This window comes from Megascapheus bottae, chromosome 8 (genome assembly GCF_031878675.1).
Source record: "Megascapheus bottae isolate mThoBot1 chromosome 8, mThoBot2.hap1, whole genome shotgun sequence".
NCBI lineage: Eukaryota > Metazoa > Chordata > Mammalia > Rodentia > Geomyidae > Megascapheus > Megascapheus bottae.
The window spans coordinates 43,139,555-43,164,732 of NC_143516.1; positions in this window are offsets into that span (position 1 = coordinate 43,139,555).

A 25,178-nucleotide genomic window follows, 5' to 3' on the forward strand; every position below is an offset into this window, starting at 1 on the left:
CCTTTGAGTTTTATTTTAGGAAACATGTTACTATTCCAGATATCTGAAAATTAAGCCAACCACATCAACTTGCTTTTTTTTGACTGGAACAAATGCATTTATTATATGTTAAAAGGTTAAATGGGCACATGAAGTGATGAGGCTTCTTAGAGTAACTAAGAGTGGGCACACATACCAAGCAGTGCTTGCCTTTGCTTTTCCACTCGGGGTGTTTGTGGGGTGTGGGTGTGTATGAGGTGAGGGTTTGGGGGGCCCTTCCCTTCTGTGAGCTAACTGATAGCTGTGTCAGTTCTGCTTCCTCACATAGATCCCTGTTTTAAGGGATGTGGACAGAGGACTTGGGGAGTTTTTGATTCTGCTGCAACTAAGCAGAATCTTGCCAAATTTGCTTTGTATATGTCTTGCACACTGGCCTTATAAAGTGTCTGCTGCTTTCTCAGGGGAAGGGCTGTCTAGTGGGAAGGGCACTCGAGAAGTAAAATAGTAGCAGGGGACCATTTTGATAGCAGTTTCCTCTATGTAAGAGGCAGAAGAAAGATTTAAAGATAAAAGTGGATAACTATAAATGATATAAATAAGGGTCTATTTGAAGCCGACAGTAAGCAAAAGGATTTGGTGATAAGAGACTATGAGAAATAGGAGACAGTGTGAAAGAAGAAGAAAAAGAGAAAATATAATCAAAGGATCATTTTGTTCTTGTAGCATAAGCAGAATGGAAACTAAATATATCAAGAAAAATCCAAGGGGAAGTGAGGAAAAAGGGATGAGAAATTGTTAGTGAGAAATGGATATGATCAGTGTATTTTACATACATACATAGTAATAAAAACAGTGAAAACTGCCACATTGTATATTTCACAAACATGTGGAAAATAAATGAAGCTCAGAGGAGTATAGTATATGAAGTAGGTGTAGAGAAAAAGACAGAGAGAGAGAAGAGGTCATGATTGGCAAAAGGTATCAGGAAAATTTTGCAGAAGTTAAAGGAAATGGTGAAGTTCTTGTTTTACTTTTAGGTCAGATAAGAAAAATAAATCAATTTTTGGATGTAAATCCATAGCAGCATGTATAAATCAAAGCCAAAGACTGAGTAGGAAAGACATGTTCATTAACGCTAATATCCATTTTTTCAGAAATATATTTATGTCTATAAACATAGTTCTTCAAATCATGGAACCTATTGGAATGTTGTGGGTTTTCTATGATTTCATATAATGAGGCCAAAACCAGAGGAGAAAAGAATTTGCAGTACCTGGCATCCTGAAATGAATATTAGAGCCCAAAATAGAAATTTTTGCTGCTAAATCAGATTCTATTTTCTAAATGATAGAACAGACTAAATTTCTTCATATAAAATTACAGGTATCATCTGAGTCAGAATGCATACTAACACAGCGAGAGAGGGCTGTGGGTCAATAATAGAACCCTTAGACTGCTCCAAGTTCACCTATATCTTGAGGTAAATTTCTGCCCTAAAAATATTCCTGAAGCTCTATATTGTATAATATATAAATTTTGTGAATATACTTTAACAAAGACCCTTCAGATACATTATAAATTACAAAGCAGAGTTATGGATGGGTAGAATGAATGAAATCAATATGGAAACATCATGGATTATATTTTACTCTTTTTTCTGGAGTAATAGATTAAATATAAATTATGCACTTTCCATTTTATAATGTTGCCTAATTTTGTATCTATTGACAAGATGGTCAGTAATGGGTAGGCATCTTTGATTTAATAGCATTTTGTGGAATGAATAAACTATTTATAGTTATTCTTTAGTTATGAACATATTTATAGTTACTCTCATAATTCACTAACAGTAACACAAAATTTTCACATATTGTACTTGTGCTTAACCACTATGTTAAATGACAAAAATGGTTTATATTTTTTCTTATCTATTTTTTTTACCTATCAGAAACAATGTTAATATACAAAACATTACAGGACAGGAATTCTATTTGTTTTATCTTACCTATAAAATGCTGCCATTTGAGTGGAGAGAAGGAAATTGGGACAAAAATATGAGAAGGGGTAGCAATGTTTGTTAAGTAATGCAACTTCTATCAGGCGAATATAATGTAACAATTCTATTACTTACAATAAAAATATATATAATAAAAGAAATTCTGCCATTTTCTTTGTTTGAAACTCAAAGATTCTAACAGCATCAAACCCTTTAGGTTCTCTGCTCATTACTTTAGTATCTATAATAATTTTCAATGACTTATTTACATCACAACAGATGTATATGTGGCAATTCTATTTTCTCTGGAACAGAATCATTATTGTGCACAAATTTAGTATTAATGTTTATTGAGCTACTAATCTTATTTTCCATGAAATATATACTTAATCTGGAACTAAACAATATGAAATGTATTTTCCTCCATGTCATATTTACTATGATCCCCATATATTCTCCAAAATTATTTTGTATATTTATTGAAATCTAGCTCTATTTATGTCCAAAACACTCCCTTGATTATGTGAAATTAATAGAAAAAAGATTAAAACAAAAATCTGAAGAGCTTAAGCTAAATCTTTTAAACATACATGGAAAGATTGGAAGATTGGATATCTGAAAAAGCAATTTCATATTAGAAGTAGAAATGTGAGAGTTGAATTCCAGTACTCTATTTTAACCAGGGTTGTATAGGGAAGATATGATAATACACAAGGAATTTCTATCAACACCTGATTCCACACATCAACCCTGAGGCTTAGAATGGGTGAATTCTTGCTTCTAGATATCTCAAAATATAGTAATTGGAATTTAAAAGCAAAATTAGGTTGACTCAAAAATAGACATATTTGGTTTCATATACCGAATGCTTAGTTTGATAGATACATGTGATGATAAAAGTAAAAACTTAAAATGTGTTATTGCATTAGAGTAAAATAATTATTTTCCTTACATTCTGCATAAATATCTATACATTAAAATGGCTCTGTGGCTCCAGGGATAGGGTGGTAGCCTTGAGCTGAAGCTCAGGGACAATGCCCAGAATTCAATCCCACAACCAACAACCAAAAAAAGAAATGTTGACATGACTGAATAAAATGTTATTACACAAAGAAAGTAAGCACAGATATATACATATTGATTGTAAAATTAGGCTTTATTTCCTTTTTACTCAAACAAAAAAGTTCCTGGTAATGAGAATATGCATAGCTTTTACTCCTTAGAGTACCAAACCAGTTAAAATTATCATTTAAAAGTGCTGACAGAATATGACACTGATAAATGAGAAAGAATATTTATCAATTCAAGTTGACCTCTTCTATCCTAATCAGGACTGTCTTCAGTAGGTTGAGCTTTCTATTTAAATTACTCATCATTAAGGAATCACTACCACTAAAGGAATTGACTTTATCTTACCCTTAAGAACTTTGTTTTGTAAGAAATGATAATACTTATTAAAATATAGAAAATCAAGTTTATATCATTATTTTTAAATATTTATATTTTACTTTTATTTGTGCCAGTACTAGGAAATGAACTTAGGACCTCTTGCTCAACTGTTTTTCCCCTGCTAGTATTCTAACGATTGAACTATGCCCTTGGTTCCAAAATTTTTATATCTTGATATAATATAAATGTATTCATAAGTAAATTCATCAGATATTCTAATTTATGTAACCATCATCAGTAGCAAAAGAAAAACATCTCTCTGGATTCTTTTATTCATCATTATAGTTTGATGGGAATAGTAGAGGAGAATATTTACAGTCTCCTATTTCTAGGATAGTAAGCTACTTCTATAAAGATTATGGTTGCAACAAGAAACAATCTGGATTTTCATAGCAAACATACTTTTTATCAAGCTGAAATAGAATTTTTTTTACTTTCTGAAAATAAACATATACATTTTTCTTTTCAAGATTACACAGTCAATACTTTAGCCTAAATTTTTTATGCAAATAGTTTTTATTATATCCTTAGTAAAATATAAAATAATTAAGAATTTACCAGACAGTAGTAAAAAGAAGTTCAGTTTGGTATAATTAATAAAAATTAGACAATAAACTTTTCTAGTTTTTCTCACTGAACTGATATTGATGGCTCACTATAATCATCTTCATAGCCTTTCAAAATTCGAAAATAGCCTAAACTATTTATCTCTTTACCCAAGGTTTTGTGAAATGATATCCATCATCTATTTGAACATGAGTTGACAAGCAAAGTACTGTTACAAAATACCAGTGTGTGTGCATGATGTAAAGTTTTATTCAGAATTGTATAATACTTCTGATACTGACAAGAGCCTAAAATATATTTACATGTTCAGTCTGGCATGTGACAAACTTATAATTCATCATTGTCCAAATAGTTCTCACTTAGAACATCAGATAGTAAAAGAATATATATGACAGATAGAAATAAATGTTACAGTAAAGAAAAAAACAAAGGAGGAAACAATTAGAATGAAAAGATAAAAGATTTTATACTCAAGTTATCTAAGGACTGAGCAACAATATAAGAACATGACTTACAGACTTACAAATTTGAAAGAAAATTCAGTGCAAAGATTAAAAAATGCAAACTTAGAAGACATAGTTTATCCAGATAGAATAACTTATTATAATATTATACCTCAGACCCTAAGTACCAATAGTACTTGAGAGAACCAGATCGAGAGAAAGAGAGAGAGAGAGAGAGAGAGAGAGAGAGAGAGAGAGAGAGAGAGAGAGAGAGAGAGAGGGAGAGGGAGAGGGAGAGGGAGAGGGAGAGGGAGAGGGAGAGGGAGAGGGAGAGGGAGAGGGAGAGGGAGAGGGGAGAGAGACAGACAGACAGACAGACAGACAAAGATACAGAGAGGCAAAGCACATAGAGACAGAGAAGACCTTAGCCTGAAGATTTTTTAGAGATCACAGTCACAAGGAGCTCAGAAAGAACTAATAGAAATTTCCAATACTTTGCATATATATTCTCCCCTGAACTGGAGTTCAAATATCAAATAGTTTGGAGCCATAGGAAAAGCCACCCTGCCACCTACTTCCCTGTTCGTATCCTGGATATCAATTGTCTCACAAACCCAGTGGAGTTTCAACTTAGGTGCGGTGTGTGGAGGTATAACAGGAGGCTTCTATTAGCCCATGTGACTGACCAAACTTTCAAGAACTGACACCTGCTTTAATACACCTGCACTGTTGGCAACGAGAACAAAATCCCTTTTCTCAGTATTATTTAACAGGGGTGCCAGAATAGCAACAGCAAATATAGAAATAGCATTACTGATCACTTCTGTACTTTCTTAAAATTTTATCTGTGAAAATTTGGTTCCTATGAGAAAAACCATTGTCTCATCACAACCAATTACTCATCAAGACTGATATGATGATCCCTTATGTTAACAATTTCAGAAATATTAGACATTTGTCTAGACCACCTAGAATGCCTGAATTGAATTAAAACAAATCTATTTCCCTAAGCTCTTTTTGAGAATGGCTAAATCTGTCAAGTTAGTTCTCTCCTTTGCTTCAGGGATTTTTATGAACTCAGGTTTCCTAGACCAACGCCCATTTGCTTCTATGTGTCTTCATTTACAGAATTGATGCTTTGTGATAGAAACAAAAAAATATAAACCCAAACTATATATTCTAGGATCATTATATGTGATCTCATTTATGATAATAAAATATATAAACATATAGATATAGACAAACAAGTATCTAATAGCAATTATCTATGAATAGAAAATATTTATGTCATCTATTCATACATAGGCATATGTTTTATTTATACCCATGATTTTTCCTATGAATATATATTCTTTATAAAGACAAGTTAATATCCCAATGTTTATAGATTTTATATAATAACAAAATAAAATAAATGCCATTTTATGAGATAAATGGTTATGCTGTAAGATTTTCATAATCAGGTTTATAATCATGTAAAACATTCTTTCTGTCAACCTCAAAGGCATAAAATGGCCTTGGATATGAAAAACAAGCAGAAAATAAATCCTGTCATGTTTAGTTTCACAGTGATATAAGAATGTAATCAAATATCAGCACAACTCCTTGTAACTTAACAATATCGTTTCAATAAAGTACTGGTGTGCAACATTAAATTATTGGATACAGATTTTTATACAATTTGACTTTTCCCTTGGGAGAGTTAATAGAACCATCAGACACAGTCAGACTGTATTAGCCTAAAGTCTACTTTTTTATTTAAAAACTACCATTCATTGAAAACAAGCGGTTTCTCTTTGTGATTGATGTTCTTAATGTACTATATGAAGTTATTTCTTTTCTCTTTTTTTAATTCTCCTTATGGTTTACCTCGTGTTGTTTCTGTATCTAACTTTTGTACCTGGCTTTTGTATATAAGCTTATTTGTTTGAAATAGGGAAGGAAAAGGGAAAAACAAGATGTATGGGAAAGGGTGGGAGGGAAGGAAATCGGGAGAAATACATGGGAAAGGGTATCAATGTTCAAGAAATAATGTACCCGCTATCAGACGAATGTAATGGTAACCCTTCTATATATCACCCTGACAATGAAATACAATAATAAAAACTACCATTCGCTTTACATTTAGTTTATGAAATAAATGCATAACAAACAAAAAATCAGGAATTCAAAATTTTAAAGAGGCCACTTCAGCCAATTCTATTTTCTTCTTTAATGGTAAACAGTAGAAATCCCCACATGGTCCCAGAAAAACACTATTTAAGGAAAATTATTTCATGACAGAAATTCATTTAAGCAAAATGTAATATTTTTGTTAGTTGTGGCACTTGAACTCTGGGCCTGGGCCCTAGCCTTGAGCTTTTCAGGTCAAGGCTACTGCCCTACTCTTGGAGTCACAGCACCACTTCCAGTTTTCTAGTGATTAATTGGAGATAAGAATCTCAGTTCATTTTGTGCCTGGGCTGGCTTTGAACCAAGATCCTCCTGAGTAGCTAGGATTGCAGATGTGAGCCACAACGCCCAGACTAGAATGTAAACTTTTATATATGGTAAACAACAGAGTAACACCTATATAAAACTTATTAATTCCGAACATGTAAGATTATTTTGTGCAGTCTAAAGATGTGAGCATGCTTTGTAGGATGATTGAATGGCACAGTTAGCATGTCAGTCTTTGATAATCTAATGCCTGATTCGTGTCCTCACACTTCTTCTGGACTCTTGCTACTTTTCATAAAGAATTTTTTCTGCCTTTTCACCTGTCAGGTAGTTTTTTTGTAGACATCAACCTTGAGGTCTGAAAATGGTGTTAATAATACCAAAATCCATCTATGACTAAAAGTCTTTTTTTCCTATCTCTTCAGTTTGGGTTTTGAAGATGAGGGAGAATAGAGGTAAAGAACGAAAGATTCCTCAAACGTTTATATGTTAGGTAGAGAGCATCCTAGGATGAGAACTAAGTCAGAGAAATTTGTATAATGATCAAGGGGGTGGAGAGTGGACTGCATGTACATTGCAATTCATACTAATTATTTTCCAAATTGTGTGTATTAATGAAATGCCTTTTAGAATATAAGCCCCAGGTAATGCTTACATGCTTTATAGACATAACATTTTGTAATATCAGAGCACAGAAATTACCTTGTCTGGGACAGGACTGAGTAAAGTGTTTCAATCCAGGTACTTCTTAAAATACCTTTGCACTGAAGATGAGCGGTGTGTTGCATAAAACTAAAAGAAATATGGATAGCCAGAAATGCAATGTATTTTCCTATGTCCTCTGTGGTTTAATTTTAATGTGGTAGCTTTTCCCTCTCTTTTATTTTCCATTAGCCTACACTTATATTTAAGTCACAGTATGCAATCAAGACGGAAAATTATGAAATCATTGTAAACACAGTATGACTCCTTTAACAAATATTTGTGAAAATTGGAGTTATGCACTGTATTATCCAAACAGGATAAGACATGGCTCTAGCTACTTAAAAAATGCATAATCAGGTGTTGCTGTTCATTTTTAATGTTCCGTTGACTCTAAAGGAAGCCATTAACCATGTTTATTTATAGTGTTCATGGTGTGCTGTGATTTCATTTGTCTCAAATGACATTTCAGAGGTCAGATGTGGTCAATGATGATTTTATTGTTGGTTTATACAGTAAATATCTCATTTTGTTTACTAAACAGAAGTTCAAACTATTTCCTTCAGTTTGTTTTAATTAACAACTATTAACATTAAACCAATAAGACAACAAAGGCCACACGAAAATTATTTGTTAATTGAAAGTAATTACATTGGGAAAATAACTGTCAACACTAAGTGATATTTGTAGAGGTAAATCCAGAAATTTCTATCATTTAAAATATTCTCTTAATCTGAGCCCTAGTCTCTCATGCCTGCAACCCAAGGTATCCAGGAAACTGAGATCTAAGGATTACTACTGAAGACAACCTGGGCAGAAACTCTGTGAGACTCCTAGCTCCAAATAAATCAGAGACAAAGCTGTGGCTTATGTGGTAGAGTTCTAGGAGCTCAGGGACAGTGTTCAGGCCAAGAGGCCAATTATCCAGCAACATCCTGAACTGGGGCATGGCACAGCATTAGAGAGCCAGCTGTGAGCAAGAGTGTCAAGCAAGAGCTTGAAGGTCTGATTTCAAGCTCCAGTGTTAGCATAAATATTTTTTTGTGTGTGGATCATATGGCTTGAACTCGGCCTGGGCGCTGTCCCTGAGATCTTCAGCTCAAGGCTACCACGCTACCCTTGAGCCAGGCCCTGATTCCCGTTTTCTAGAGGTTAATTGGAGATGAGAGTCTCAGGTCCTTTGGTGTCTGGGCTGGCTTTGAACCTTGATCCTAAGATCTCAGTCTCCTGAGTAGCCAGGATTACAGGTGTGAGCCAAATAAAGACTTAGAGGACTAAAGCCTGAATAGTTATACTTTTAGATACTAATTTAAGGACTAGTTACCTAAGAAATGATTACATTATGAGACATAAGAAGAGAGTACAGAATAAAACCAGACAGGAAGCATCAGAATCTCTCTCAGGATGCAGATTTATTTTTTTTTAAAAAAAGGTAATTGAAATGCATTTGATTAGTATATTCAATAGTGCTTGCCTATCATACATAAAACCCTGAATTTGATTCCTTGTCACCATATACACAGAAAAATCCCCCAGTGATGCTTTCGTTAAAATGGTAGAGTAAATGCTCAAGGACAGTGCCCAAGCCCTCAGTTCAAAGCTTCAGGACTAGCTAAAAAAGAAAAACAAAGACTAGAAAAAGATTGGCACATTATAAGAGTGATTTACATAGCTTTTTACAAAAAAACACACTAACTGCCTAATTTTGTCCCCAAATTAACTTCTAGAAACAGAAGAATAGTTTGGCAACCCTTCTCCAAGTTTGCATTGGTGCCTTTCTGAGTCTCACTCCCCTTCAATCTGTAGGTATCAGGACGGACAGGACTGTGCGATCAATAACATCTTTATAGCAAGAAACCACAACAATGCCCATGTGAAAGGAGCGGTGGAGCCTTGCAGGTAGACATGAGGACCGTTACTTGAAATGACCAGGCTGTACCACTGAGCAGGAATAATCATCTCAGTGAAAATCTATTGCTTCTGAAGTGATGACAGCAGTACCATCCTTGCTCCTCTCACAACCAGAACTGAGATAATGATCATCAGGACTGCATTGTGCCTGGGACTTTTTAATGATGGATACATCTCACTGTCTGCCTTAATTCTTTCTGTAATTAAATCTAAAGCTTGTGCTAGTACCTTGAGAAAGGGGCGAAATCACTGACTGCCTATTTTGCCTGTTGCTGTTGCTATGGCTGCCCAAGTGCCATTGTGAATTTCCTTTTTGTTTCTCACTTCTCCTTTCCTTTTGGCATATTTGAGGGAAGTTGGCTAGATCTAATATATGGAACTTCTCTCCCCAGACCAACTGGCTGCAAAATAAAGGAAAAAATATGGCTAAAATGAATTATATGAAAATTCTACAAACCCATGGACATACCTACTAAATATTTTGTTCCTTACTTCACTTAACATGAATTTTTTTCCAAGTCTTTCCATTTTCTTACAAATGAGCCAACTTCATTCTTTTTCTGATGGCAGCATAGGATTCCAGGGTATGAATATACCACATCTTCTTGATCCATTCATCTACTGAGGGACATCTGGGTTGGTTCCATATATTAGCTATGGTTAACAATGCTGCAGTTAACATGGTTATGCTAACAGATTTAGTATGTCCTTGTTTCTGGACATTTGGGTAAATGCCAAGGAGTGGGATTGCTGGGTCATAGGGGAGCTCTATGCTTAGTCTTTTGAGGAACTGCCATACTGCTTTCCAGAGTGATTGGACAAGTTTACACTTCCACCAACAGTGTAGTATCTATTCATCCTGCCACATCCCTGACAGCATCTGTTGTTACTAGATTTCTTGATAATGCCTATTCTATCTGGGATGAAGGGAAATCCCAAAGTTGTTTTAATCTGCATTTCTTTTATGGCCATAAATGTGGAACATTTCTCCATGTGTCTATTGGTTATTTTTATTTGTATCTGACTTTGTTTCCTGGTACAATTGTATATACTTTGTGTATTTGAAAATGAGAAGGTAAGGGAAAAAAGATAAGTGAAGATGGGGGATGAGGGAAAGTGGGAGAAAAACATGTGAAGGGGTCACAATATTTAAGAAGTAATGTACCCACTACCTGATGAATGTAACTATAACCCCTCTGTACATCACTCCAACAAAAAATAAAATGAAAAAGTATTTTGTTCCATGTTTCTGTGGATCTATTCCAATGAATGAAATCAGGAAGCATAACTCTTTCTGTGTGTGTGAGAGAGAGAGAGGGGGGGGGAGGGAGACAGAGAGAGACAGAGACAGAACAGAGAGAGAGAGTATCTTGGGGCTTGAGTTCAAGGCTTTACCACTTGATCCACAGCATTGCTTCTGGCCTTTTCTGTATATGTGGTACCAAAGAATTGAACCCAGGGCCTTGTGCATGCTAGGCATGCACTCTACCACTTGGAAACACTCTTGGCTTACACAGCTGAATGTAGGATTCAGTCTGAAAACCACACAAGCACTAGAGCCAGTTAGTGACTGAAAGTTGAAATTGATCCTAAGGATCAAAAGTTGAAATAAAATTAATGAAACAGTTTTGAGTTATCAAAATTAAGATTAGAAAATAGCAGGCCATAAGAATATTAAAATTTAACAGGCACCACAGCAACTGAGTTAAATATTATAAGTGTGAGAACATTGTATTTCTAAATTATTTTTTACTAATTTATTTATTTGGTTAGACTTGATGAAAATATGCATAACATTAATAAGTCCTTCAACAGATTAGTCTTACTGTATTATTGTTTAATATAATATACACTTTGTGAAAAAAATACAATGTCACTATCAATGATTATCTCTAGATCCAATTCTTATTGTTGTCTATTTCTCTTTTTTAAGTTTTAAAGTGGTCTTTTTATGTAACTGTACACAGGGGTTTCAATTCAGCATGCCCATTAGGAGTATAATGCATCATCTTGAACAATGTCACCCCTTCCATCACTCTCCAGGATCCAATACATCCCCTCAGGTTACCTAGTTACATTTAAGGCATGGATATTAAATGTGATAACTGTACAAGTTAATTTTTTATCTCTCATCTGGAGTCTTTTCCAATCTTAGAGTCATTCTTAAAATCCTGACTACTTCTTATTCTTATATGTATCAGTTTCTTTCTAAACCTGTTTCTCAAGAATTTTAGGTTTTTCAAGATGAGGGAAGGGGTTGGGGGAGGGAAATGAGGACAAAAACATGAAAAAGGATATCAATGTTTGTGAAGAAATGCACTTTCTATCTGGCGAATATAATGTAATCCTTCCACTAATTATAATAAATTTAAAAAATGAATTTTAGGTTTTTACTTTTAAGGTAAAATTCATATATTGCATATTTCAGATTCATTTCTGTTTACTATTTTATTTTTTAAATATTAGTAATTGTAACAAGCACATATGCAATTCAGCACTAAAAGTTCATACTTTCTTCTGCTTTAGAAATGAAAAGTTAATATGATAATCACTAAGAGCAAGCAGAAAAAAGTAAGTCCCTAGCAAAGTGGCTAAATTTTTATTCAGTAAATTTATTTCTGCATATGCCCCATTCTGTAACATTGTTTTTTAACATCTCCATTTCCTAATACTCTCTCAGGCCTCTGCTTGCCAACCATTTTTTAAAATTTGACTTTGTTATAGAAATGATGTATATTTTCTCTGTTTTATCCCCCCTGTATATATGTGTGACACAAACTGATGCATTAGTAGGAAGGCTTATGAAAGAATAGATGTATGCAAAAAGAAAAAGGAATTTATTATCAGTATCCATACAGGGAATATTTTGGGGTTTGAGGGGCATCAATTGGAAAAATATAGCAGTCTTGACTGTTACTCATCTAGCCATCCTAGAGATTATTTTCTTATATAAAATTTTTATTTTATTTGTTTAGACATGAGTCATAAAATTTTGTTGTCCTCAAGGCTCTAAGAGTTTAGGGAAAAGTTAAGGTTTGTTGAGGATAAAATGTCATCTGTTACATAGCTGTGGAAATTGGGAGTTCTGATACTTACGGATTCTTGTTATGTTTTGACTAAGTCTGTTAGCTCAAAAGTTATGTACATATGGTGTTAGATATAATTTCATATAAGATGTATTTTTATTAAAGAATTTGTTAACATTGATTTTTACATCATATTTCAAATGACATGTTTAACAAACTAGTGCTCAAGAAGGGAATCTCTATATGCAATCACTGGCACTTAGTTTTTAGAACATAATTAAAATTAGGCTAAGGGATTATATATCATAGATACATTTTAATTTATGAAATAAAACATTATGTCTATACAGTCCTAGGTTTTTATGTCTATGTAGTTATGTTTATATTTGCAATACCATGTCCATAGCATTGAGTATGCAAATATTGACTCCTCACTCTTGTACTGTTTGGATCTAATAGCCACATATTAAGGATACTATGCGCCTTTTGTTCCTTTGGTCTTGACTTGTCTCACTCAAGCCATGGTTCACTCTAGATTCTTCCAATTCCCTGCAAATGCCATTATTTGATCTTGTCTTTTAGCTATGTAGAATTTCATTGTATATATACAAACCACATTTTCTGCATCCATTCATCTGCAGTAGGGCATCTTGATTGTTACCATCGCCTGGCTATTGTGAATAGTGCAGAGATGAACATAGCTGAGCAGGTGTCCTTATAATATCTTGGGTCATGATGTTCAGGATAGATGCCCAGAAGTGGTATGGCGGGATCATACGGAAGGTCAATTTTCAGTTCTTTAAGAATCCTCCACACTGCTTTCCAGAGTGGCTGAACTAGTTTACAATCCCACCAGCAGTGTAGAAGTGTTCCTTTTTCTCCCCAATGCTGCCAGCAACTGTCATTGTCTGAGTTCAAAATAGTAAGATGTATTTTTATAAACAAGGACTAGGACGTAGATATGCAATACATTTCTCTTATTTGGCTGGATATATTTAAAAGAATATTTTTGTTAAGTTCTAATTGGTCATCTTGGGTTGATATTCATAATCAAGATAAGATAAATAATAATGGTTAATCTACTATAGACTACATTATTGAAGCAACATTTGTTTTCAGTAGAAAACCACAGCGCTTTCAATTAGCTTCATACTATATGGCCTTATGTATCAAGATTTTGCTCTATTGCAGATCTCTGCTAGTAGAGCCCAAGGTTTCTACTGATTATGACAAATGAGGGAAACCATTGATCCTAAGTTCCTTTGAGTCTGGCTTACTTCACTTAATATGATTTTTTTCTAAGTCTTTCCATTTCCTAACAAATGGGGCGATGTCATTCTTTCTGACAGCAGCATAGAATTCCATTGTGTACAAATATCACAACTTGTTGATCCACTCATCAACTGAGGGACATCTAGGTTGGTTCCATATCTTGGCTATGGTGAATCCAGGATATCGAAACAAAAGCCATATAACGAATGATTGTTTTCCTTAAAGTACTATGTTGTCTCTCATCTCCTTTGCTGTCCCTTGGTTATCTCATATTGTTATAGTATCTCATTTTGTTATCCAATATATTGAATTTATTTGTATTTGGTTATTTGAAATTTGATAGGGAAGGAGGAAAACCAAGATGGGCGGGGGGTGTGGGGGGGAGGGAAATGGGTACCAAGACATGTGAAAGGTATCAATGTATGTGAATTAATGCACCTTCTATCTGGCAAATATCATGTAACCCTTTTACTAATTACAATAAAAAATGCAAAAAAAAAGAAAACCACAGTGCTCCAATATTTTTTTCAGTATTTTATAATTTTTAACAGAATTTTAGTAGTAATTATGAAGTAGGATATCAATAGGATAGACAGAGAATATAGATGTATTTTTAATATTTACAGATAATTTTCTCTTAATTTAAGGATTAGCCTCAAATTACAGAAAGCTGGATTCATATTATTTCTGTAACTCAGCTTACTGAAAGATAAGATATAATTGAAATTCCATTATTTCCTATCACATTTCTTCACCTGTAGAAAATCTTTGTGATTCTTTTATGCATGAAAAGACAGGGCACAATGACAAATGCATATATCTGAGTGATTATTTGTCGGAGCTTTTGATGTAGCTGCCAAGGATGGATGAACATATAGAGTCATGGTATATTTATATTGGCTGAGAATATTTTTATTGGTTGGAGAATTACTTTTCCCTGGATGGTTTATACAGATATGTCTGTGTTGTTTTATCTCTCATTTTGTATGAGTTTATATTTATAAAATAGACTTATTCTTTTTATACATACCTGTTTCCCCTTATAAAATCTATATATGATTCCAGCTCAACTGGCTTGTCCAACTTTCCTTACCTTTTCTCTTACTTTTTAGTTCTATCTCTCATCACTTCTCACCTTCTTCATTATCACAGAATTCACGTAAAGACTATCTATAGCCCTGTGGAGCATATTTCACTGCTACTTTCATAGAATATACCCCTGACACAGATAAAGCTCACATTTGCTTTGCTACCACCCAGTCTCCCCTACAATTTTATGTGGAATGTGTTACTAAAAGCTTTTAGAAAGAATATTTCATCAGAGGTGCTAAAGTCACTATGGCAAGATCTAATATAAAAGACATAGTCCATAGAACTCACAAAATACTAACTCAGGAAGTGAATTTTGCAATCAGCTGAACCTATAGGCTTTGGAATTTGGTCAAACAAAATCAATCATAAAAATGTGCTTGCAGGAAACATGACTTGTATACCTGTAACTGCAAGAATCTAGATGCATTCCATCTCATATGTGTGTATATATATGTATATATATATATTATAGTGCCAACATTTTCCTCATTTCATACTCTATACTCTTCATTGCACTATACTCTTATTGAAGCAATTGCTTAAGATTATGAAGAAAAGAAATTTGGTAGCTAAAATTTATTACATAATCAATATTCTGATCTTGTTCTGTCTTTACAGCATTTTAAGCTTTAGCCCTCATGTGATGCTTTTCCTTTGATTTTTTTTAAGGAAATATTCTCGAATTTTACTTTCATGTCAATCTCTGCATCCTGACCAGAGTTTGAATATTCATTAGCTATATTACATACTATTATTAGAATTGTGTAAACTGTTCTACATATGTCAAATACATTCTCAACACCTTCGAACATGCTAGACTTTTTAAACACAAACTTAAATTTAAAACTATGGAAATTAAAAGACATCTAAATTAAGCCAGAACTGTAACTCAGTACTGGAGGATTTGTCTGACATGTGCAAGACCTAAGGTTCATCCTTTTCCACTACAAAAGCAAAAACCCATACAGATAAAATGCACATTGTTTTGTTCTACTTTTTTATAACCAACAGTTTTTTTATGTTTGGCAAACTAATTTTATTTGACATCTGTTACTTAGAATGCTACATAAAAAATGCCAACTGGGGTGCTTTTTCAAAAAAATTGTATCTTTATTAATACATACTGGGCAAAGAGTTCAAAAGGTATAATTTCACTAAAGAAAGATCAGGTTAATTTGATAAAGGACAGATGATAATGACTGATAAGACAAAGAGGTTACAACTGACTGGACTTGAACAGGCAAAAACTTCTTAACAGAATCTCAGGGTCACAACAGATTGGAGAGAGACTTGATAAATGAGACTACCTAAAAATAAAAAAAAGTTTCTGCACAGATAAAAGCATAGGTAGAAAGACAGCCAACCAACTGGGAAAAGATATTTACCAATAATACACCAGTATCTACAGGGAACTCAATAAACTAATCCCCACCCCCAAACCCAACAAACCAATCACTAAATGGGCAAGGGAACTAAAGAGAGAAGGGGTTAAAATGGTAGAAAAGCATATGAGAAAACGCTCATCATCCATGGCCATAAAGGAAATGCAAATAAAAACAACCCTGAGATACCTCCTTACCCCAACAAGAATGGCCAAGATTTTGAACTCAGACAATGACAGATGCTGGTGGGATTGTGGAGAAAAAGAAACCCTACTGCACTGCTAGAGGGATTGTAAGCAAGTTCAGACACTCTGGAAAGCAGTGTGGAGGTAGGTTTATTAAAGAACTGAAAATAGACCTTCCCTAAGATACTGCCATACCCCTACTGGGCATCTACCCTGAGCATCATAACTCAAGATATGATAAAGAGACATGCTCAAGGGGGCTGGGGGGGAGGGAAATGGGTACCAAGACATGTGAAAGGGTATCAATGTATGTGAATTAATGCACCTTCTATCTGGCAAATATCATGTAACCCTTTTACTAATTACAATTAAAAAATTCCAAAAAAAAGAAAAAAAAAAGAGACATGCTCAGCTATGTTCATTTCTGCACTGTTCACAATAGCCAGGTGATGGAAACAATCCAGATGCCCTACTGCCCTACTGCAGATGAATGTATACAAAAATTATATATATATATGTATATACACACACACACACACACACACACACACACACACACAATGGAATTCTACATACCCAACAGACAAGAAAAATAATGGCCTTTGCAGGGAATTGGATGAATGTAGAGTAATCTTGTCAAGTGAGACAAGTCAAGACCAAAGGAATAAAAGGCGTATGGTATCCTTAATATGTGGCTATTAGCTACGAACAGTACAAGAGCCAGGACTCAATATTTGCATCCCCAATTCTATGAACGTAGTATTGGAAATATAAACAAAACCACATAGGCATAAAATTTATGACTCTATAGACAAAATGTTTTATTACATAAATTAATATGTATCTATGACATACAAATCCTCAGCCTAATTTTAACCATGTTCTAAAAATCTAAGCACCAGTGACTTTGTATAGAGATTCTGTTCTTGAATCCTTGTTTGTTAAATATGTCATTTGAAATATGATTTAAAAATCAATGTTAATAAATTCTTTAATAAAAAAAGCAAAAGAAAATCAATTATCTAGGACTAGAGATCTGTAGGCAAATAAAATAATAACACAATCATGACACATGGACAACATTTCTGGGGATCTAAATGAGATCTAGTATCACTGCAGTTAACTATGTGTTAAGGCCATGTTATATCACTGTACAGAGACTTGATCATGTAGAATTTTATCAGAGAGAATTAATACTAGATTTTTAATTACATATATGAACAAAAGGAATGGGAAAATTTTCACAAGAGTCAAGAAGATTTTCATTTTTAAGAAAACGTGTGTGTGAAGTAATGCACCTTCTGCCTGGCGAATATAAACGTAATCTCCTGATTATAATAAATAATATGAAAAGTGAGAAAACATTGTACAATTTTGAAAGAAACAACCAAAGAAGATTCTGGAGACAGGGGTTAATTAGATCTCTATACTAGCTTAGTTAGAAATGATGATTTCTTTGTTACTATTGAGAAGGTAGTAAAAATAAACTAATATGGAAAATGTTTTGTAGTTAGAATGGTGGTTGGATTAAATATAAAAGATAAGTAGGTATATTATGAAGTGATTTAAACCAATAAGTTCAGATAAGGTTGCCATTAATTTGGGGGGATATAACTTAACAGATCAATCTTGAAAGCACTACATAATGCTATATCTTTTAATACCAAATGAAGTTGACAGTGGAAATCTTTAGTCAAAAAATAAAGCATTTATCAGGTGATGGTGGTTTACACCTACAATTCTAACTACTCAGACCTATGATCTGAGGATCATGATTCAAAGCCTTTGCTAGAAAGTCTGTGAATTTTTTATTTTCTTTTTTCTTTTTTAAAATATTTTAAATTCTAATTAATAGAAAGGTTACATCATATTTACCAACAGGAAGGTGCATTACTTCCAAAACATTGCTACATTTTCTCATGTTTTTGTCCCCATTTCCCTCCCCCATTCCCATCCCTCATCTTGTTTTCCCCCTTCCCTATCCTATTTCAAATAAACAAATAAACATATATATGATATATCAGATAACAAGGTAAGATACTATAACAATATGAGTTAACCAAGGGACAGCAAAAGAAGTGAGAAATAAAATAGTATATTAAGAAAAACACTCACACATTATATGGATCTTGTTTCGATATCCTGGTGGTCCTTTCATTTAGCCTCATTGTATATGGCCTTATGTATCTAGGTTTTGCCCTATTGTAAACCTCTGCTAGGAGAGTCCAAGGTTCATACTAATTATGAAAAATGAAGGAAACCATTGAGCCTATGTTTCTTTGAGTCTGTCTTACTTCACTTAATATACAAAATTTTACTTTCAATTAACTACCAAAAAGTTGAAGTGGAGATGTGTCTCAAATGTTAGAGTGCTAGCCTTGGGCACAAACGTCCAAAAATAGCACCCAGGCCTTGAGTTCAAATTCTAAGACAGGTACATGCTCATATACAGACAGATAGACAGATAAACATACACACACACATACACACACACACACACTCACACACACATACACACACACACATAAAATAATGACATTACTTTTTAATTATCTGACCAATTATTAACACAGAGGAATATATCTTTTATTCATATTTTCCTTACTTGATTTATAGCAATTATCAATCTCTGGCATTTTATTATTTTTTCTCTAGTATGTATAAGCACTTTCCTAAAATTTAACTAATTTGAAATATTATCTTAATAATTCATGACTATTTATCTCCAGAAATAAAATATTACTTACAGTTATTACTGACAAAATATTTTATTTAGCACATAAATAAAAGATGACTATTTTGATTTGTCCAGCTAGTCTATGCACATATATTCTTTTTATATCTATAGCTCAGCAACCTTTCAGTGTCTTCATATTTTTGTTACATTCATTAACTATTTTTCTCTTTGTAGAAGTCATTAGATTTTTTTCTTTTTGTTGTTAAACTATGTATTTTACAACAAAATATGTCCAATTTTCAACAGTATCCTAATGTAAATACTCAGTTTGATAAATCATGGCTTGCAAGTATGAGCATCATAGAATCACACAATCAAATGAAGGGACAGTGGGTAAAATATAATATACTCTCCTTACACAATATACCAGAAAACTGTAGGCTCAAACATTTTTTTTTTGCCAGTCTTGGGCTTGAGCTCAGGGCCTGAGCACTATCCTTGGACTTTCTCAAGGCTAGAGCTCTACCACTTGAGCCTCAGCACCACATCCGGCTTCTTTCTATGTATGTGGTACCAAGGAATAGAACCCGGGCCTTACATGCATGCTAGGCAAGCACTTTAACCACTAGGCCAAACTCCAGGCCAGGATCAAACATTTTTAAAGTATGATTATAATGAATACACTTGATAGAAATTACACATTGTGAAATGCTTGTTGCTGTTTCTTAATTTAATTTTCACTGTAATGCTACAGTATAAATTTCTCCTTTACTAGTATGTTTTTTCAGATTAATAAATTTTCAGGTGGGGACCACAGGGAAAACTTAGAGAGAGCCAGGGAATGGGAGATACTGTTCAAAAAAATGTGTGCCCATTATCTAATTTACATAATGGCAAGCCATGAATATGCATGAAATAATAATGTATATAAAACAAAATTTCCATTGAGAATTTTTTAACTATTCATGTTTGTATTTAAATATTTTCTTCTTTCATATATGGTTGAAGGAAGAATTATTAGGAGTGCTTTCTTTTAAAGTCTAGATTTCATACAAGTAATTGAAAATATATTCAATAACAGTGTTGACACCTACCACCAAGATTTCGCTCTACCTGAGCCTCAAGGATAAATGGCATGTTTTCATCCTGACATGTGAGTATTCTGTAAAGTCATGAATGTTTTTGGTTATTCTGTAGAGGGCAGCAAAATCTAAACAATATAAATATCAAGGGACTACTGGCTGGAACCATTTAGCAGCTAGGTTGTCCTCTGAGCAAGGGGGTGGGGTATACCTGAATTGTTGTGAAATTATCATCATAGCTAATTAAAATTCCTTACATTAGCACCAGGAGTTGCTTGTGTTCCCTTTTATCTAATCTCTTCTTTTCTCTACACAACCACTGAAGCTGAACAAAACCAGTGAGATAAAATTAACACACAAATTGTTTTTCCTCCCTTTGGGCAAGAGAAATCCTGTTTACAAGGAAAATGATATTATACATAAATATTTATGAAAAACAACAAAGAGTGAAAAGCCATTGAGTTTTATTCTAAACAAGAAAAATAATATGACGTAAAACATTTTATACATTTATCAACAGTTCTATATCATCTTGATATAAAATGTATTTAGGAAATAGAACCATTTGCTCTAAATAATTACTTTTCAAATATGTCCGGTGAGAATAACTGAAGACTTAACTAATCCTGTTAATTTACTAAAGTGAATGTCTGCCATATCATATACTGTTTTTAGCATGCTGAGAAACGATGATTTCTCTGATTTCTTCCTACGCAAAACAGTTTTATTGGGAAGAAATTAAGAAAGCGAAGGAAAACATTATCTTCATCTGAATTCTGAGGAGAGATAATTTTCTAGTCTGAGGTATAAATGGACTGACTTTAAAGAACGGTATTTTTCATTTAATGAGACATGTACATCAACTTGTAACTGTGGACATTTTTTGCAAGAATACAGAGTCTATTACTTCTTATAACTAAATATCTTTTGTGGAAAATGTACATAAAAAACAAATACATAGTTTCTCTTCCTCATTCTCTTTGGCTTTACACTTTAGCTATTGTTCATGTTCTAGCCACCATCCAAAATAATTATACGTGTATTAAAACAGTAAAAACTTTATTCTGTACATATTGTTCCCAATGACTTGGTTTTAGACTTTGAAACTGAGGAGAATTCCATGGCATATCTACATTATCTTCTCATGCACCCTTTTGTCGATGGATGTCCTGGTACTTGCTCAAATGGCTCCTGTGATTAGAGTTGCAATGAACACAGGCATACTTGGATCTGCTGTATTCACAGCTGACATGGTGAATTGAAACCCCTTTCTACTATACCCTAAAATATACTAAAAGTAATTTCTGATGAGAAAATAAAACACAAAAAATATACTGTGTTTTAAGCACACATAATAAAATATGTTGGAATGTAGGAAATACATTAAGGAATTAAATAAAAATATTTCTTATTGCAATCCAATTTGTAAGATATTGCAATAGAATGAAAATGAAACTGGCTGTAGTAGGACAAGCCTATAAGCCTGTACTACTGGGATGCTGACTGAAGCTGGAGGCTCAGTGAAGACCGGAAGATCGAGAAATTCTAGGTAACCCAGAAAGACAATATCTTAATTTTAAAATAAATAAATAAAATGAAACAAAAATGATCCAGTTATTGTAAAACTGGCCAAATGTTGAATAATTCTAACCAATTAAATTTGTTTTCATCTTTATTTGTAATCATATGTATCTAAGTTTTTGTTTCTGAATTTCGATATTATTCCCATCTTTTATTTCCTGCACCTTGTCTTTTCTTCCTTAAAATGAAAAATATAAAAAAGCTTATATAATAATCAATAGTATTACAATAAAGTTAAAAGATGGACATAATTTTTATGAAAAGAGATTAATTCATGTGACTTCCATTATTTTAACACCATTTATATTCAATTTCAGTTTTATTACATTAGTTCACCAATTTGTCTATTTTATACTAATGTTACTGAGTCTTGTACAGTATGTAAAAATTTTAAGACATAAAACATGTAAAATAATGTTTTCACTTAAAATATTATGTAGTATTTTGTAAAAATAATGTTTAAGAAAATAAAACACTAACTGAAGCAGTTTATTCTGTTCCAATGTGCAGGAATGACTTTCATAAAATAGACCATATTTGCATAATAATCACATCACATTCACAGTTGCTTACACTTGTAATCCTAGCTGCTCTAGGCATTCAGATCTGACAATCATGGTTCAGAGCAAAAAGTTCAATGATCACACCCAGTATTTGAGTTCAGGTTTAAATGCTAATGCAAAGTATTGATTAATAATAAATAATAATAAAAATTGTACTAAGCTGGAGTCAAATTAGATACTTTAAATGAAGAGCTATCCTTAAGTGGGTTTTTTTTTTAAATTTTATTGTCAGGGTGATGTATAGAGGATGACAAATTCATAAGGTTGTGGGTACATTACTTCTTGAACCCCTTCTCATGTTTTCTACCCAGTTTTCCTTCCCAATCCCGTCTCAAGTTATAAAGTGTATTTCAACATGTTGTTTTAATATTGCTATTAAACACTTTGTCTTTTATCTCGTCATTTTGCTTTTCCCCTCCCCTGCCCTAATTCAAATAAAGAAATAAAAGTATGTACATTACAGCAAGTACCAAAGTCATATACAGTAACAGCAGAAGATAAACCATAAGGGAAAAAAAGGAAGAGAAATGTAACAACTTCACATAGTACATTACAAACAATCAAAAAGTTGAACCACTGGTTTCCATAAGCTGGAGTTCATTTAACTTAGCATCTTCCTATAGGTGTTTTTTCCCTTTCTTTTTCCCCCGCCCCTCATCTTGTTTTCCCCTCTTCCCTATCCGATTTCAAGTAAACAAATACACATATATCCAATATATCAGATAACAAGGTGAAATACTGTAAAAATATAAGATAACCAAGGGACAGCAAAAGAGATGAGAGATAACAGTACATTAAGGACAACAATCACTTATTATATGGCTTTTGTTTCTATATTCTTTCATTTAGCGTCATACTATATGGTCTTATGTATCTAAGTTTTGTATTTATTTCTTTTATTTTATTTATTGTACTTCATTTTTACTTGATGTATTTATTATAAAACTGCTGTTAGGATTTATTAATATATTTAATTTAGCATTTTGAAACACATGTTTCCTTTGAAATGTATGAGATTTGGCCGGGAGTTTGGCCTAGTGGTTAAAGTGCTTGCCTAGCACGAACGAAGACCCAGGTTCGATTCCTCCGTACCACATATACAAAAAAAAAGCCGGAAGTGGTGCTGAGGCTCAAGTGGTAGAGCTCTAGCCTTGAGAAAGTCCAAGGACAGTGCTCAGGCCCTGCGCTCAAGCCCAGGACTGGCAAAAAAAAAAAAAAAAGAAATGTATGAGATCATTATATAGAATCTGTTTGGTAATAGTGACGATCATTCACTGGACTCAATTTATAAATGAGAAGTCCTTCAAAAAATCACATGATGAATGTTTTTTCTTCTCAGATATCCTATGCAGCCTCTAGCTAAGGGCATGTAGACAATGGCTGTGATAGAATTACTGCAAGAAAATACTTTCTGGGCCAAAGGGTTGATCTAGTGGTAGACTGCTTGCCTAGCATGCATGAAGACTTGAGTTTGATTCTCGGTAACACATACATAGGAAAAAAAGCTGAAAGTAGTGCTGTGATTCAAGTGGTAGAGCTCTAGCCTACAGAAAGCTCAAGGACAGTGTTCAGGCCCTGAGTTGAAGGCCCAGGATTGGAAAAACAAAGCCTTCTGGCCTTCTCGATTGGTTTAGAAATGAGACAGATTTCAATATTGATATATACATTCTATTTAAAATAATATTTTTCCTACATTCCCTATCTTAAAATTATGTTTTAAAAGAAGACAGAAAACACAGTCATATGTGAATGTATGTGTTGCATTTCTGGTTGTGTGTGTTTGTGTTTTTTAATCCTTAGCAAAAACAAGAGAACTTATGTCTACGTTATTCTGCAATTGATTCAGAATCAATATTCCATATATTATCTTTTCAGAATGATGGTTTTGGAATTATATGAATAAAGAAGTCATTATAAGATAAGAAATGTAGTTATTAAAATAATATCCATAATAACTTTCTCTTGTCCTTTAATGTTTTCAATGGCTTTTGTGGTAGTCTTGCTTCATATCATTTTAAATTTATTATATTTTAACTGTCATCTTTCTTTTCCCTGAAATTAAGATTCATACTGTCTTTCAGATATGTGTCTGAAAAAACTCAAGCAACACATTTTTTAAAGATGATAAAAATGTTTGATATTTTCATGAATAAATCTTAAGTAATGATTTAGATTAAGGTGAGATTCATAGTGCCATTTATACATTAACATTTAACATATAACATACATCCAGCATTATTGTACATTTTACGTAAGTACTATTAAATCATTTATATAAACTGTCTTTATATACTGAGGCTAATAATGAGTTAGATAAAACGGCATTTTCTAGTTCAATACTTTTATCCTCTCATCATTGTAACAATGCGTCACACCCTTTGTGACCTTAACATCCTTATTGTATTACCTTCATAAAAGGAGAAAAGAAAAAATATAACAATAGTATTATACCTAATAATATATGTAATGTATTCAGCAGTATTGTTTATTCAGTACATAGGCTAAGAACATTGTTAATATGATAATGATTCTCACTATTGTTACTATTTTTCCTTTAGAATAATATAATATTGTGCAATATTTATTCATATCAATAAAAATACCATATTCATTTCACTTTTATGTTTGGATTTAGAAAGTCTTGATAGCTGCTGTGCATATATCTCCAGAATCGTGAATCTGAAATTTTCTAAGATATTCTATGATTTTATATGTATATACTTACTTAAAGAACATAAATATAGATATATAGATAGAGATAAAGATAGAGAGATACATGTTTACAGAAAACAGCCCACATTATAGCTTTCCATTAGGAGTTGATATTTTGTT